This window comes from Stegodyphus dumicola, chromosome X2 (genome assembly GCF_044657685.1).
Source record: "Stegodyphus dumicola isolate Sdum_Otavi_A_Nest chromosome X2, ASM4465768v1".
In the NCBI taxonomy this organism is placed as follows: domain Eukaryota; kingdom Metazoa; phylum Arthropoda; class Arachnida; order Araneae; family Eresidae; genus Stegodyphus; species Stegodyphus dumicola.
The window spans coordinates 152,301,608-152,316,913 of record NC_140781.1 but is presented as its reverse complement, the minus strand read 5'-3'; the positions used below and the strand labels follow the sequence as shown (position 1 = coordinate 152,316,913).

Below are 15,306 nucleotides of genomic sequence, written 5' to 3'. Positions count from 1 at the left end.
AAAGGTAATTTCTAAGTTTTTTTTTTTTTTTTTTTTTTTTTAAATTCTCTGCAGAATTTACTTAACATAAAAAGGAAACAAATTGTTACTACGAGAAACTACAACTAAGGTACATATGTCAAGTATAGGACATATTATGAGTTACTTTAAATTGCACATATATTACCTGTATGAGTATTTAAGACTTACCGATAGAAATTGCTGAAACGCGTCAGAACTAACTGAAAAACGCTATCAATGCAAACTAGAAATTTACCACTTATTCTAATTCCCCCCCCCTCTGAGTAAAAAGCAATGAAAAATAAGTGTGGAAAAAGTCACTGAATAATAACTGGCAAATATTTCAGAATATCTCAAGCAAAAAAAAATGGGTTTTGTAGAAAATCCCGTAAAGAGTAGTAAGCTTCGTATAAAGTTTGGATTTCGTTTCATAGCTTAGTAATATTTCACAGGATTTTACAGATTTTATACAAAAAGCCACTAATTAAGGAAACAAAAATTTAAAGGATGAATTGCTCAAGATAAATCTTTTTTCCTAACCTTATTCTATTTGCATGTTTTCCTCTTTACAAGAAAATCAGAAGCATTAAAACACATTAATTGCTACCTTTTATTGCTCTGCTGTGTAGCATAAAAAACAATTCGTTTGACGTCTGATAAAAATTTAACAAGTGATATAGTGAATTGATATTGTTAATAATGTATATTGATTAATAATTAATAAAAGATATAGTTCACCATATCGTTTCAACAATTTTTTGTAACTGCATAAAAAAGGATAAAGAAATTTAAAAAAACAAATGACATTTACGACATTCAGAAATTTAAATTAACAATAACTCTTTAAAAAACTAACAAAGCCTTGAAGATTATTGTAGGAGTTCAAACAAAAAAGCTCAGCGTAATAGTCATAAATTAATGCTGATTCTTGTTACTTGAACTCCTCCAATAATCGTTATTCAGCGTATTATTTTAACTCAAAAACCATGAACTTTTAACCCGTTCAGAAATTTGAACGCTTTCTTTTTAAACGTTTACAGTTTACAGTTCTCGTTAATGGTTAACTATAATTAATACCAAAATTGGACTAATGAGCACTATTTTAAATCTGCAGCTCCAGTTCCTGTCTGAATGGCTAAAGCAGTGAAATACTGGTAGTTTGTCTCAGGCTCTATTCTCAGCGGCTGAACGAGGTAGCTGCATGAGCTTTTCCCATACGTATACGTAAATACTGGCCATTCACCCTTGGAAAAGTCCTCCGTGAATGCATCTCTTCCCGAAAGCAGATAACCGTGATACGCACTGCTACAGTCAAATAATCCAGGCCAGATCACCGTGTTTATTTGTACATAACACTGTCGTTAAAAAGAATGAACTTTATAACTTTTAATAAGATCGCTTCGAAAAAAAATTTTTGACGAATGACAGATTAAATAGTTGCGTACCTTAGCAACTTTTTACAAAATTAAAATTAATTTAAATAAACAAAAAACTAAATTGGATATAAAGAACAATTTTATGGAAAATGTTCCTTTTTGCTGACCGAAGATTTTTGCCAGCACTGGATTGGTTCGGTTTGATCAATTACAGCAATGCATGCAAAGGCTATCTGTCTAAGGGAAGGGATGCTTTCATGGATGATTTTTCAAGCGAAGTTGGCTCGTATTCACGTTACACATGGAGAAAACTACGAAAATACCAAAGAATCAGCTCTTCCTAGGATTCAAACCCTTTTATGACTAAAAACATTAAATGAAGTTTTAATGCTTTCAGTCCAAGACAAATGCGTAAGTAAAAGTAATTTATGATTACTTTTACAGATAAACGCATATGTAGTAAAAAACAAGGACTAAAAATTAGGAAATTAAAATCTATGAAATAGCTTATAATTTCTAATTTTGCCTTTTAACCTCCCAATTACTTTAGTCAGTCTTCCGCGAAATAATCTTCACAAGACTAGCGGGAAACACTTTCTCAGACAAGCGTGGGAGACGAGGACATCATCAAACAGGTATTTTAGCAGACGGTACAAGTCTAAGCTACTTTGACACGCATGTCTTGACACAAACGAAAGTTTGTAGGACGCTAATGACTCATGCGAGTTTCGATAACAGGGTCACAATTTTAATTCTCGTTTATTTGATACTCTTTTTTTTTTAATTGTTGCTATTACTTTCAAGTTTTTTGTTCCTTGTAAGCATCACCGCATTTGCTTTCAGTAGCAGGAGCGGTTATAAGAGTTTGTTGTTGTTGCTGTTCCTTGTAAGCATGTGTTTCTTGAAAATATATACTAAAATATTAATTTAATATTATTTTTAAAACATTATTAAATGAGACTTAAATGTTATTAATGTCAAGAGGTTAAGGCAAAGCAACTAAAAGTTATCTGCCTATAGGGAGAAAAGCCTTTGAGAAGGACGTTTTAAGAGAAATTGTCTCGTATCCTATCTAAGTTACAAATGGAGTACAGCCACGAAAACTCCATACTCTGCAGCTAGCCGTCTACTGGGATTTGAGTCCGGTGCGAACTACCAGTGTTTAGCGACTTCATAGCTCTGCCGCTGGTGGGCATTATTAGTGTTAATATTTATTACCCAGTAAACATGAGAGTGTTCATAAAAACGTATAGATGGTATTATCGAAGAATACGTAGGTAATGTTTTACAAGAACCTTCAAAATCAGGTCTACACAATTCTATAACATATAATAGAACATAACGGTGTTAATAACACTCTAATATCTAAAGAATATTCTATAAAGAACGTTATAAATTACTTCTTGACTGTTACAGATGTATAACGTACAACTGCGCGCAACGGTGTTAATAACACTCTAATATTTAAAGAATATTCTATAAAAAAATTTTCATACGATTTACTAATATGCAGGGAAATATCTCAAACAGGGAAAAAATCCATAAACATTACTCTAGTTTCTATTTTGGAGCTCTGGAATACACTTGCCGTGCTACGGAATTTAATGCTGTAAGATTACCAAACTACAGCCTAGACAGAATTTTGTATTTATTAATTGTATAAAAATGTTGAGAAAAAAAGCAAATGGTGTTTTCTACTTCTATTCTATTAATGTTATTCAAACTTTTACATAACAAATCGACTACATACTTTTTTCCCCGCATGATTACTGTCGTCTTCAGTCCTATATAATATTTTAACAGTCTAACATTCTTATTTCATTCCTTCACCTTTGGATTCAAATTATTCGGATAAGGCTGCCATGAGTATCACTATTATGTAATTTTGCGCACAGAATTTCCAACCCTTCTACCTTTATACAAATGCCTGCATCGAAAATAAAACTTGTTGATGACAATACTCTACATCATAAATTGCAATCATCTTTTCTAGCTCTCTGTATTTACATATACACGCATATTACACAGGGTAATCCAAAAGTTGCTCACATCAAACTTTGAAAAATTGCGAAAATTCCAGAATGGATATTAATGGCAAATAGTTTCAATGAATGACCCACTTATACTCTTGCAAGTAATAAATTTGAAGTTTCAGTTGCAGTTAATACTTGAAGTAAAAAAAAAAAAAAAAAAAAAAAAAAAAAAAAACATTGTTTGAAACAGCTTTAAAAACTGTTTGTTTTGTTTGGTGCAAGATGGAGACGAATTTTTCAGAAGAGCGAAATCTTATAATTGAGGATTACTTCGCAACGCATAAATTTGATTGCTATACCATTTCTCTCTCACATTCTTTGTTGGTGATCGCAATATTTTATACCTGATTCGTCTATTTTGTCTGAATTCTGAGGAGGCTCCTTCATTTCTTGTGGTGAAAGCTTCCAGTTTTCCGAAATGAAGTTACCAAGTGGGAAATCGCTGGCTTCTATTAGGTTTAAGAACATAAAAATTTTTGTTAAAATGCTTGAGAAGTAATGCTCAGTCATAAAAATTCGTTCTGCCTGGAGAATACTCATCTCCATCTTGCAACAAAGAAATGTTCTTTTTAAGCTAACATTCTAAAGTGCAGCCGAAATTTCAAGTCGTATTATTTGTAAGAGTATAGGGACGTTATCCGTTCAATTTGACATTAACATCTATTTCAGAATTCCCGCAATGTTTGTAAATTTGATATGCGCGCTTATTTGGACCACCATACTACGAACACACACATTAAACTGGATGATAAAAATTTAATTTCCTTAGACGGCAAGGGTAGGTACAATATTTTTATTTTAAAAATAGAAGAAAAATATTATACGATTTCTTGCTGGTTTGTAATTCAGAAACATTCTGTTGCTTCTGATTTCAGTTACTCTATATTTAGTTCAAATAATGTGTGGAATATTTTATTTTCCCCATCTTTATAACTTAATTATAAATATTTTCAACATAACAAATACGTAAAGAAATAGTATATGTATACACGTGCTTGTAATTAAATATATTTATGCATTTAGAGCGTAGCATGTCTTTGAAGCAGTTAACAGTTATAGTTTTAAAACGATGAGCTGTTAAATTCAGAAAAGAAAACATGCTTTGCAAAATTTCGTCGGATTTTAAATAAATGGTAGTAATACAAGCTGACACTTTATTTTTCTCCTACTCTTCATTCTTTAGGAGATTTGTTAATCAATGAATGCATTAACTTCCGATTTAAAGAATTTGATAAAAATACATCCTCATTTTTATTACAGATAAAAATGGAACCCGATAAAAAGCATCTGTGCTACTTGTGTTTTTCTCTTTTAACCATGAAAACACAGCTGCGGGAACAAAATAAATCAGCTTAGAAGCCTATAAGCGTTATATCTACGATTATTGCAAAGAGCGATTTAAAAGATTTTAGATGTGATGAAATTGTCACTAATGGCAAAGTGAAAAACCTGATGAAGCATTTAATACCCACAAAAGTTATTCGGCTTCAAAACCAATACATGCAAGTGAGAAACTATGCTAACATCGTGTTAGCATAGTTTCTCACTTCAAAACGAAAACCATCTTTCGTTCTGTCTTGTCACGATTCTCAGCTTAAGTCAAAAGACCCTCAGGGGAATTTCAATGGTGTACTAAAGGTTGTGACTTTTGTCTTGCTTCAGGCAGCTCAACACCTGCTTATATCGCTAGCTTTGTATCAAAGTTCAATAGGTAGTGAAACTCTCATACAAATACTTCTTTATGATCCTAAAGAAAAAAGACGTTTAGAGATAAAAGAAACAATACAGTAATATTTCTTTAAGTCCAGACTGACAGTTCATTTTAAGAAATGTCCCCACTCATAAAACTTATGTTCTTGCTAGTAAGTAAAAAAGTTATTTCTGGAAACTGAATGCTTTTATTTCAAGACTGCTTTGAGATTTTGCCTACAGAGAATTGGTTTAAGTTTTTAAAATACCAAACAGTTTTCTCCTGTATTACGTACAGTTTTGACTGTATCAGTAACATTTAATTCAATAATTTAGTAATTCGGTTACTAAATGTAATAGCTTTATACGCAAATTTTGATTAAATATTGTTATATTTAAGCGAAACCGTACAAACCTACAAAAGCTGGTTGTCAAGAGTTGCCATCTTGTTTGTTATACGGATTAACAATTTTTTGTCAAACAAAAATTAGTCGCGAGCTAGTTATTAGATTGGTAAATGTTCATCCTGAAGATATGAGACTTTTAGCATTTATCCTCAAACCTCATCAGAAGAAAGTGAAACTGATGACTTGGTTAATATAAAGTTTCCACTATCCAAATTTGAATTTAAGATAATGTCCAGGGACGTTTCTAGTGGGGGTGCAGCGCGTAAAAGTACGCGGGCGGTCAAAATCAGTGGCGGCTGGACTCTCGTAATGCCACCCCTAAATATTTTAAATTCATTGTAAGTACTTGTCATATGTAAGTTCTTTTTATATAATTTGTCACACGTAAGTACTTAGTGAGTTAGTTAGTTAGTTCTGAGCATTTTACCAGCCCACCTAGCAGGCGAAACCTGTCGTATGGATATGAGTACTTAGTGAGTATGAAATAAAAATGTTTTAAATCTATAAGGTATTTCTTCCGCCTTCCTAGCGTGCCTTCGTGGTGTAGTAGTTCTACACGCTGGGCCGGTATTCCACAGATCCGTGGTTCGATTCCCGACGAAGGCGATTGCTTATTTTTCATCTCTCCGGCCTTTCAAATTAACCTAATGTCTCTACAGTGGCGCCCAAACTAAAAGGGTGTTGGATAATGATTCTCCTCATCCAGGATTTGGCGAATGGGTGCCCTAAAAACCTCAGTCGCCCTTTAAAAGGGGGGTATATAAGGTATTTCTCCCGCCTTCCTTGCGTGCCTTCGTGGTGTAGTGGTTCTGCACGCTGGGCTGGTATCCCAGAGGTCCTTGGTTCGATTCCCGGCGAAGGCGATTGCTCATTTTTCATCTCTCCGGCTTTTCCAATTAACCTAATGTCACTACAAATTATTGAACATTTTTTGTTTTAATTTAGGGGCGGCAATCTTAAGAAAGTACGCGGCAGCCAGTGGCCTAGGAAGGGCCCTGAAAATACCTCAAAGAAAAGTTCAGGTTAAGTACATTTTCAGAGATATATGTTTATGGAAAGTACATATGGAACTATATATATATATGTCATAATAAGAGCACAAAGAAAAAAGACGGAGCAGTGTCGATCTGTGCTTAGATTCATATTGAAGAAGAATTTTGATTGCGTAGTATTTAAAGAACTTGGCAGTTGAGGCAGTTTTAATTCCATTTTTATTTCCAATTGATATTTGTGGCCACAATCACTTGGCACTCTAGTCGTGCCTTTCCACAGAAGATTTACATTTTTGATATTGTTGAGATAGAAAACAAGCCAGCGAAATTACATCTTAGCAGAGCAGAGGGCAAAAGCTGAAGTGCGTAGTTATGCAAGATGGAGGCACGCGAAGAGAAAAGTTTTGGTTTACAAGGACAGTTTCAGTTCCCAATGATTACGTCATCAGAGCTGCGCCGATCATAGAGTGATCTAGAAATGACGCAATGCAGAGAAGTTATTACGATTTTAAAATAGAGAGGAAGAATTTATGTTTATAGTTATATTATAATTCTGATTCCTATATTTTTATCTTACATATATATATATATATATATTGCTTAGAGAGCAATATTCAATATATGAGCTATTAAAAATTTTTCAAAATTGTAGGATAATTCTAATCGGGTGAGAAAATACGAAGGGCGAGGTTTTGCTACGCTATTCTGTTGTATATTATATGTATTTTCTGCTTACACCACTTCATTCTAAATTGAGGACCATCTGTACTGAGTATATTCAGAGGATGCATTATGCAGTACTAAACTTAAGAAACTTAACTTAAATTTAAAAAAAAAAAAAAAAAAAAAAAAAAAAAAAAAAATCTGAAAAATAATAATTTGTCCCGGGTTTTATTTACTGTGACTAAACGGGATGCAGGATTTTCCTCGGTGAAATGTGAATACTAACGGGTTTTCGACAGAAAATCCTACGTGAAGGGATTCATCCTAATTCAGAGTCCTTTCAGAGTTTTGCCTTAACAAGTAATCTAACACTTTAAGATTTTTAATGCTATATCCTAACCCCTATATTTTATTAAAAATACGAACTCATAACCATACGACAGAACATCTTTACAAAAAATCACGAACAATATTTACAAACGGAGCTCAATTTACTTTAATACAGTTCTACAACCTTAATAATTCTTATTTTATTATTATAAGATTGAAATTTATTTTTAACGCGATTAAAACTGTTTCCAGAAAGATATTTTCTTTAAAATTTTTCTTTTAAATTTTATTCGAATGTAAGAAATCACTTTTAAAAGAGAAACAGTAAATCTTCCTCCCAGGGGCACAATTGCGTACGAGGTAGCAGGTGGGATAAAATAAATCTTTCCTAAAGTAGATAAATAAATATAAAATAAAGCTGTTTGAAAGTAAAAGTACAAATTCGGAAAGCGGTGACCAAAAGAAATTCGAAAACATTAATATTTATATAATGAGAAAAGTAATATTATTCTTTCTAACCTAGGAAATCAGTGTATAAATTATCGAATTATTCATGGAAATCTCGAAATGCTCATTACTAAAGAAATTGAATTATTGAGTAAATAAAAGAAAAGCACCACAGTAATAATTATGGGCTTACTGCGTAACGTGAGATAGAATGAAAAAACATGATCCACATCACTAGCGGGAATGAATATGATACATTAAAGTATTTATCATTATTTTTATTTAAACTCTGTTGCTCATTAAATGACAGTTTATGCAAAAATTGGTGGTTAAGGATTTTAAGCAGATGAAAGTGAAGAATATGTTTGCAGTTAGCAATAAAATTAGCAGTAGAAAATTGAGCCAATTTTTACGTGAGGGGGGGATTTTAGCAAAGGATTACTTTCGCAGGCAAATATCATTAATGAATTTTAAATAATTCATATCCTTTCAAGTAGCCAGAAATTCTTGTTACTAAGAGGTGTTGGAAAAAATTTCATGCTAGAAGGCCGCCTTTTATTTAATCACTGTCGCGTATTTAGAAATGGAGAGGGGGGAAAGATTGTAAACATATTTACAACTTGAATACAGTTCAACTATTGTATGAAGAATTAAACCAGTAATAAATAGATAGGAAAGCAGAATAACCAAGTTAAAAAAAAAAAAAAAAAAAACTGAACACGAGTGAATTTAGACCTCAGATTAATAACTGACATTTCCAACTGCTTAGCAGTGAGTTACCTTTTGTAGAAATTCATTGGAAAGTAATATCGGATGATACAAAAGTCGTCATTTAAAAACAGTGAAACTTCTTCAATGGACATTAGTGTCAAATTGTTTCAATGATTGACTTAGTGTAGGGATGTCATCCTTTAAAGCAATTTGCCATTAATATTCATTTTGAAATTTCTACAGTTTTGTTTGAGGCAGGTGCGGGACTTTTAGATCACTCTATGTCTATCTCTTTTAGATCACTGACCCCACCGTATAGTTTGACTTTACTGTGTTCGTAGTTAAAATGATCAGCTATAAAATCACAAGCATCATCCAAAATATGCTCCTATTATTTCACTACAGGTATCAGATATAGCAATTAAGGACAATGGGTTGTATCGAAATAAGATAGCTCTCGGCAGATACGTTTAGGTAGAAATGATAATAAGCAGCATTTTTCTATCCTTGGATGTGATGTTCCTTAAAGCCAGAAAGACACTTCAGAAGATTATCAAAAGAGAAATCAATTAACTTCACCTGTAAGTTGCTAGGTGCACAGCAGAGAAGAAACGCTACTGAAAATCTCTAAACCCAAACCAAACAAATATCTAAAACCAAACAAGCACTTTAATACATTCTTCAATCAAAATTCTAGAATATCTATGTATTCCTTAAGTTTCAATACTATTAATAATCAACATGGCGAATCCGAAGTCCTAAACCATTTTCCAGCCTGTTCAGTAAATGTTTTAGGTAATTCAAGAAGTTGCTCAGCTACAGTTTGAAAAAGGTCATCAGTTTTCCAGCTTGCATTTATATCATGCAAAGTATAACATCAAGAGACGGTTATCAGTGATTTAATGTTTAGCTAAATTATTAAAGGACAATCTCAATAAGAATTTTCCTTAGGCTTACATTCTCAAAACTCTTGAAGGGATTACTTTTTTATATAATATAAAAGTAATTTTTCATATCTTAACAGCCTCAAATAAAGTTACACTTTAACGATGGTAGTAACTATACCCAAATATATGAAATATTATAAAATTCAAAATCAATACTAATAAAAACTAAGGCTTTGGTCTGCGACTGTCAGATTAATAAAGCATATAGAAGACATACACCTTTTAAAGCAGTTTCCTAGCGTAATTATGTTAGCACTTTTAACTCAAGTTTACCTAAAGTTCTCGGCAGCTTTTCACAATGAAAGCACGAACTTTTATGCGAAGGCTTTCGCCCTGCCAAACATTGTCTTACCTGTACATAAAAGTACCAGAGCCTTTTCGAAGAAACATTGCTATGCAGTGGTTCCTGCCTAAGGATTAGCTAAGCGACATGGTATATAACCTCACTTAATATTCCATAACATATAAAACATTTTAATACTTATTTCCTGTATTTAATGACCTATTTCGTAATTTTAAACGAAATTTTTGCATGATTTTAAGCAAGAAATATATAAATAACTGAAAATCTTATTTTCAGCTGGCTTCCTGCAGCTTCCTCCCGCGCATCGTGGCAACATTACGGATGGATATCCATGTAGCTACTATAAATTTATTGCATTGATTTGAATGCTATTATATGATTTAAAATACCTCATAAATGCTAATTTTAACTTTACTTCACCAAAAAAAAAAAAAAAAAAAAAAAAAAGGGGTGTGGGGATTAGTAGACCAATTTCTTCGATCTTCCCCTTCCCTTAGGAGATAGCTTCTTATTACTCCTATCAAGTGAATTAGTTAGTAGTAGGTGCTTAGTAAAATAATACGTGTATCATATAACTATCTTCTATTGCCAAATTACTTAACTGAAAGCAAAATGCAAGGCTTCCAAAGAGACTGTTTGATGCGTTCAAGGCCGAGACTAACCCTTCGGCCAAAGGGACAGAACCTAATGAAAGGAGCCCATCGGATGTCACCCAACCCATTCCCTCCCACTCAAAGTGTAAACAGCTATTCCACATGTTAGGGCTGTCATTCTAGAACATTTCACCTCAGTCGCTCATTTATCCGGACAATTTCATGCCATTAGTAGCTGTTGCCTCATAACAACCCTACGATGTTCCTAATAGGTTGAATTTATTCTCAGATTATATGTATAGCTAGCAATTAATAGGCTATAAAATATGCGGATCAAAGACATGCAATCAGAGGCAGTATACTCTACCTTAATTATTTATTAACTTAAATTACTTTTGTAAAATAAAAAACTTTCCAAAAGTAGCGAGAATGCTTTATCGGAATTACATAACGTATGAAGCTAATGGAATCTTCTGTAAACTATACTAGTAATATAAACATCATAATATTACTAAGAAGGTCATATAGGTTTCTTTTAAATCGCTGCTTTTTTTCTTTTTTTTTTTTTTTCCTACGCTGACATGAGACATACTGTGAGTCAAAGCTCTTAGTGCGGCTTTGGAGGCCCACCAGCGGCCGAGCGGTAAAGACGCTGAACACTGGTAGTTCGGTCTGAGGTTCGAATCCCGCGAACGGGCTGGCTGCATGGGCGTTTTCGTGGTTTTCCCCATGTGTAACGTGTATACGAGCCAGTTTCCCTTAGAAAGTCCTCCACAAAAGGCATCCCTCCCTTTAGGCAGATAGCCCTCGTGTGCTTTGCCATAATTAAATACACACACACTTAGTGCGGCTTTCTCCATGCAATAAGGCAAAGATAATGAACAGATATGTTTATAGCGCAGAGTAAAACCATTTATTTATTTGGTTTATTTTTTAATCACAGCAAAGCACTTGAGGGCTCTCTGACTAAGGGAAAGAATGCTTTCGAAGAGCACTGTTTAAGAGAACAGACTTGTATACATGTTACACAGCTGGAAAACCACGAAAGCGCTCACGCATCTAGCCCGTTCGCGGGGATTCGAACCCCTGTCCGAATTTGTGATGTCCACTTTCAAACGTAGAAGTTGAGCGAAAAAGGAAAATTGCGGGTTTTTTGTCGAAAATCCCCCCCCCCCTTAAAGGACACGTGTAAGTAACCGGACATTTATCAGCTTTGTCCTGACCCAATGGTTTTCCATTTCTCCAAGTTATCCATACGCACAACTGTCCTCGAATGTTCGATTTACTTAGTTTAATGGCACATTTGGCGAAGCTTGCTAAACTTGGTGTGTAAATGAACAGCACTTCTTACTTCAATAGAGCATTCGATCAACGGTGAAATACAGTACATATGAATTTGATCATGATTAAATTAATTATAATTTAAAATTAAAATTAAAGATAAGAGTTATTTTTGCTATATTCTTTCAAGCACAAAATTACCGAGCAACGGGTACAGTAAAATTCACATGGATTTGAAAATCATTAATAATAAACTATAATTTAAATTTGTATTGAAAACAAAAATCTTTCAAACAGATTCACTTAAAATTGAGATACAGCTGTATCTTGCATACCGATATTCATGGAACATATACTAAAGCTGAAAAGGTAAAATTGATCAAAACAAGCATACTAAGGTATATTTGGAAATAGTTCTTTGTGGAAAACATATAACGGCTATAACGAGAACGAATGCTATTAAAGGTGAAAAAAGGGCAACTGACTAGAAAAGGAGCTTAAAGAGAAAGTATTAAACATTCAAACTTTTATTTAAAATTTAACTATGGCATCATGTCGATCATATGATGAACAATAGGATAAAATCACAATTTTTGCAATTTTTTTCTGTAACCTAGAACGAACTAGCAGAGTTGCGCTGCTTTAGCTAATATGTCATACAGAGAAGTAATTCCCCAAAGGGAGGAAGGAGCATTTGAAAAGCCTTTCCCCTACTGATAGACAGTACATAGCTCTGCATACCTATTTTAGATAGTTCTCCCATCTTAGCAGCATATATCACGAGCGGCCAAACTTTGCGTCTTAAGACCGCAATTTTGAATGCAGAAATATTTAAGAGCTGCAGTTACAGTTACAAAAAGCCGCAACTAAATAACAATATTGTCGCAACTAGCTAAATTTTAAAAGCAAAATAGGAGTTTGTGATTAGAAATAAACATTTCAAATAAAACCAGCTAATTGGGGAGCCTCGCATTTTCTAAAATGATGAAAATTTTAATAAACTGAAACGCAATTTTGGAAACATTGCTCTTACAAAATGTATAGAATGATAAGTCAATCTTATCCCTAAGAAACTTATTTTTATTAACTTTACTACTCAGTATTTTGACCGGCATCCTCATTTTACTGGAATGCTGTGCATAATTAATTAAACAATTTTTTGGGATATACACTCTTTTGCAAAAAAATAGAAGCACCCACAACGACTTTTACAATCGTGACGAAATTTGGTATGTAAAAACATCTTGATCGACCATGCAAATGATCAAAGTTTCAAGGCAAATGAACAGGAATTGCGATCATAGCGCCCATTTCTAGTGCGCAATTCGCAAAGTATAAAACCAGTAACAGAGGCGGAAAATTTATCTTTTTTGTTGCTGCCATGTATCGTAAAAGTGTATACCGGTGCATTACCCTTCATGGCACGTCATCCTGGGACCATTTTCCAATAAGATAATGTCAGGCCACATACCGTTCGCATATCCCTGTACTGTCCCCGTGCGGTTGATACTCTTCCTTGACCAGCAAGATCACCAGACCTTTCACCAATCGAGCATGTCTGGATCATGGTAGGCCACCAGATTCGGGCACCACGAAATATCGCAACTACTGATAAATGCCTGTTAGAATGTGTCGCAGGATGACATTAGGAACCTTTAGCACTCCTTGCCTTGATGAATTCAAGCATGCATTGCCGCCAGGGACGGTTCGACCAACTACTAATTTGAACACTCAATGAGTGATTGTGAGCCCTGAACAGGCACTATGACCTTGATTTTTTTAATCACTTTATTCCCCCCCCGGGGGTCGACGTAGAGAACTCTGCGAAGCTACTGGCTAGGATCTGTACCTAGGCAGTCTCGGCCACGGGGGTATAAAATTTATGAACTTGGTGGTTCTGAAGGCTCTGGGAAAGGTCACTTATTGGCCGGCCTCGGAGTCTGGCACGTCCTAGCGCGGCGTGGTACTAGTAGCCCGGGGGTCTCCCCCGGGTTCGCTGGGTAATGTCCCGCTGCGACGGGCTCGCCCAAGCGACTGGTAGGAGCATTAGACGACCGGTGCTGCCTGGTGTCATTTCCAGGTGGTGCGCTACTCAATTGGAGGGTAATAGTGGAGGTTGAACCTCCACGACGTGCCCAAAGGGGGAGTAGACCTGTAGTGGGATTTAGTTCCCGGAGCAGGGAAGCCCAAACTTACTTACTAATCACTTTATTATCTGTGTATGAGATATACATATATTTAATTTCATCCAAAAACAACCACTTCCGTCATGGTGCTTCGTTTTTTTTTTTTTTTTTTTTTTTTTTTTTTTTTTTTTTGCAATAGAGTGTACTAACATTATATAATTTCCTTTTCCCGAGATAAATGAGTTCGAATCAATATTCCAAAGTTCAGTTTTACAATTTTATATTAACTGTTTTCAGTGTCTTTAAACCTTTAACAACTTATTAATTAAGAGGGCATAGTTGTGATGTCTTGGATAAATGGGGATCGTTTACTTACTTGTAGCCTGCTTGATTTCCTCTTCTGTGTGGGAGTAAGAAATTTCGGCCCAAAGTACACGATTTTTCTTTTCGGCTTATCTTCCACCAGTTGAAAGTACACAAACCGTCCAGACTACCGGTGTTCAACGACTGTACCGCTCACGTCATCTCCCCAAAGTTTTTTTTTTTTTTTTTTTTTTTTAATTCTGTTATACTGTATTATATAACAGAGCTGGGTAGAATATATATAAGCTTGGTAAAATTCGTATCTTCTTGCTGATTAGTTGGATACTCATCTTGACTTTTATATTTTGCCGTAAATGCATGTATAAGTTTCGCGTTCACTGTATTTAATAAATGTTTAGATGTTTATGAATACATAAATTATTATTATATTTAAAGATATAAACATGAAACATTTTTATTGATTTCATTATACTTAAGTGATGCTTAATTTTAGCTTTTCTAGCCCTTTCTAGCCACTTCATTTCAACCTTGTCTTAACCACTCTCTGCTGTCAGCTCTATTACATTTTCTGCCTACCCAATATGAGGTTGAGAAATTTCCTTCAGAGTCCATGATATCCTTGGATTCGGTTATGCGTGTTTCTAACATAAAAGAATATATAAGCAAAGCAATAAAAGAAGCCCCACCAGTAGCCCCGAGCGCTTAAATATTGCTGAATACTTTTTGAGGTATTTCGTACCACTTCAAAAATTAATCATCGAAAAAAAATCATTTGGATAACGGTGCTACTATCCTGCATTACAGATGGCGACATCACTATACGTGAGCACCGTTATGATTGCTGTTCGGATATAAAAATACGCACAGAATTATCGGCTGATAAAAATTTAGTTTTGCAAGCATGGGAATGGTGAGCAGCGCAGTATTCTCTTCAAAGTTCGTGTAAAAAATGAAGCAAATCTATGTTAAGTCTAATTTATTAATGATCTTTGTTGGGATTTAAAGTTTTCGAACTTTTAACGCTTTGTTGAAACACAAATGGGAGACGGTGGATTGTTTCGTTTTCCCGCTGCGGAATTTTAG

The 15,306-nt window shown here is 34.3% G+C and overlaps 1 non-coding gene and 1 pseudogene across 12 annotated transcripts in view; one reads left to right on the top strand and one right to left on the bottom strand.

Annotated features, from left to right (window-relative positions):
* The window catches only part of LOC118194988 (toll-like receptor Tollo pseudogene), a 549,242-nt pseudogene that overhangs the window by 55,055 nt on the left and 478,881 nt on the right, over positions 1-15,306 (bottom strand). The gene's annotated exons all lie outside the window — the stretch shown is intronic.
* On the top strand, positions 6,295-6,368 carry TRNAT-GGU (transfer RNA threonine (anticodon GGU)). Its single transcript has one exon. It is a non-coding gene; the product is annotated as a tRNA-Thr (tRNA).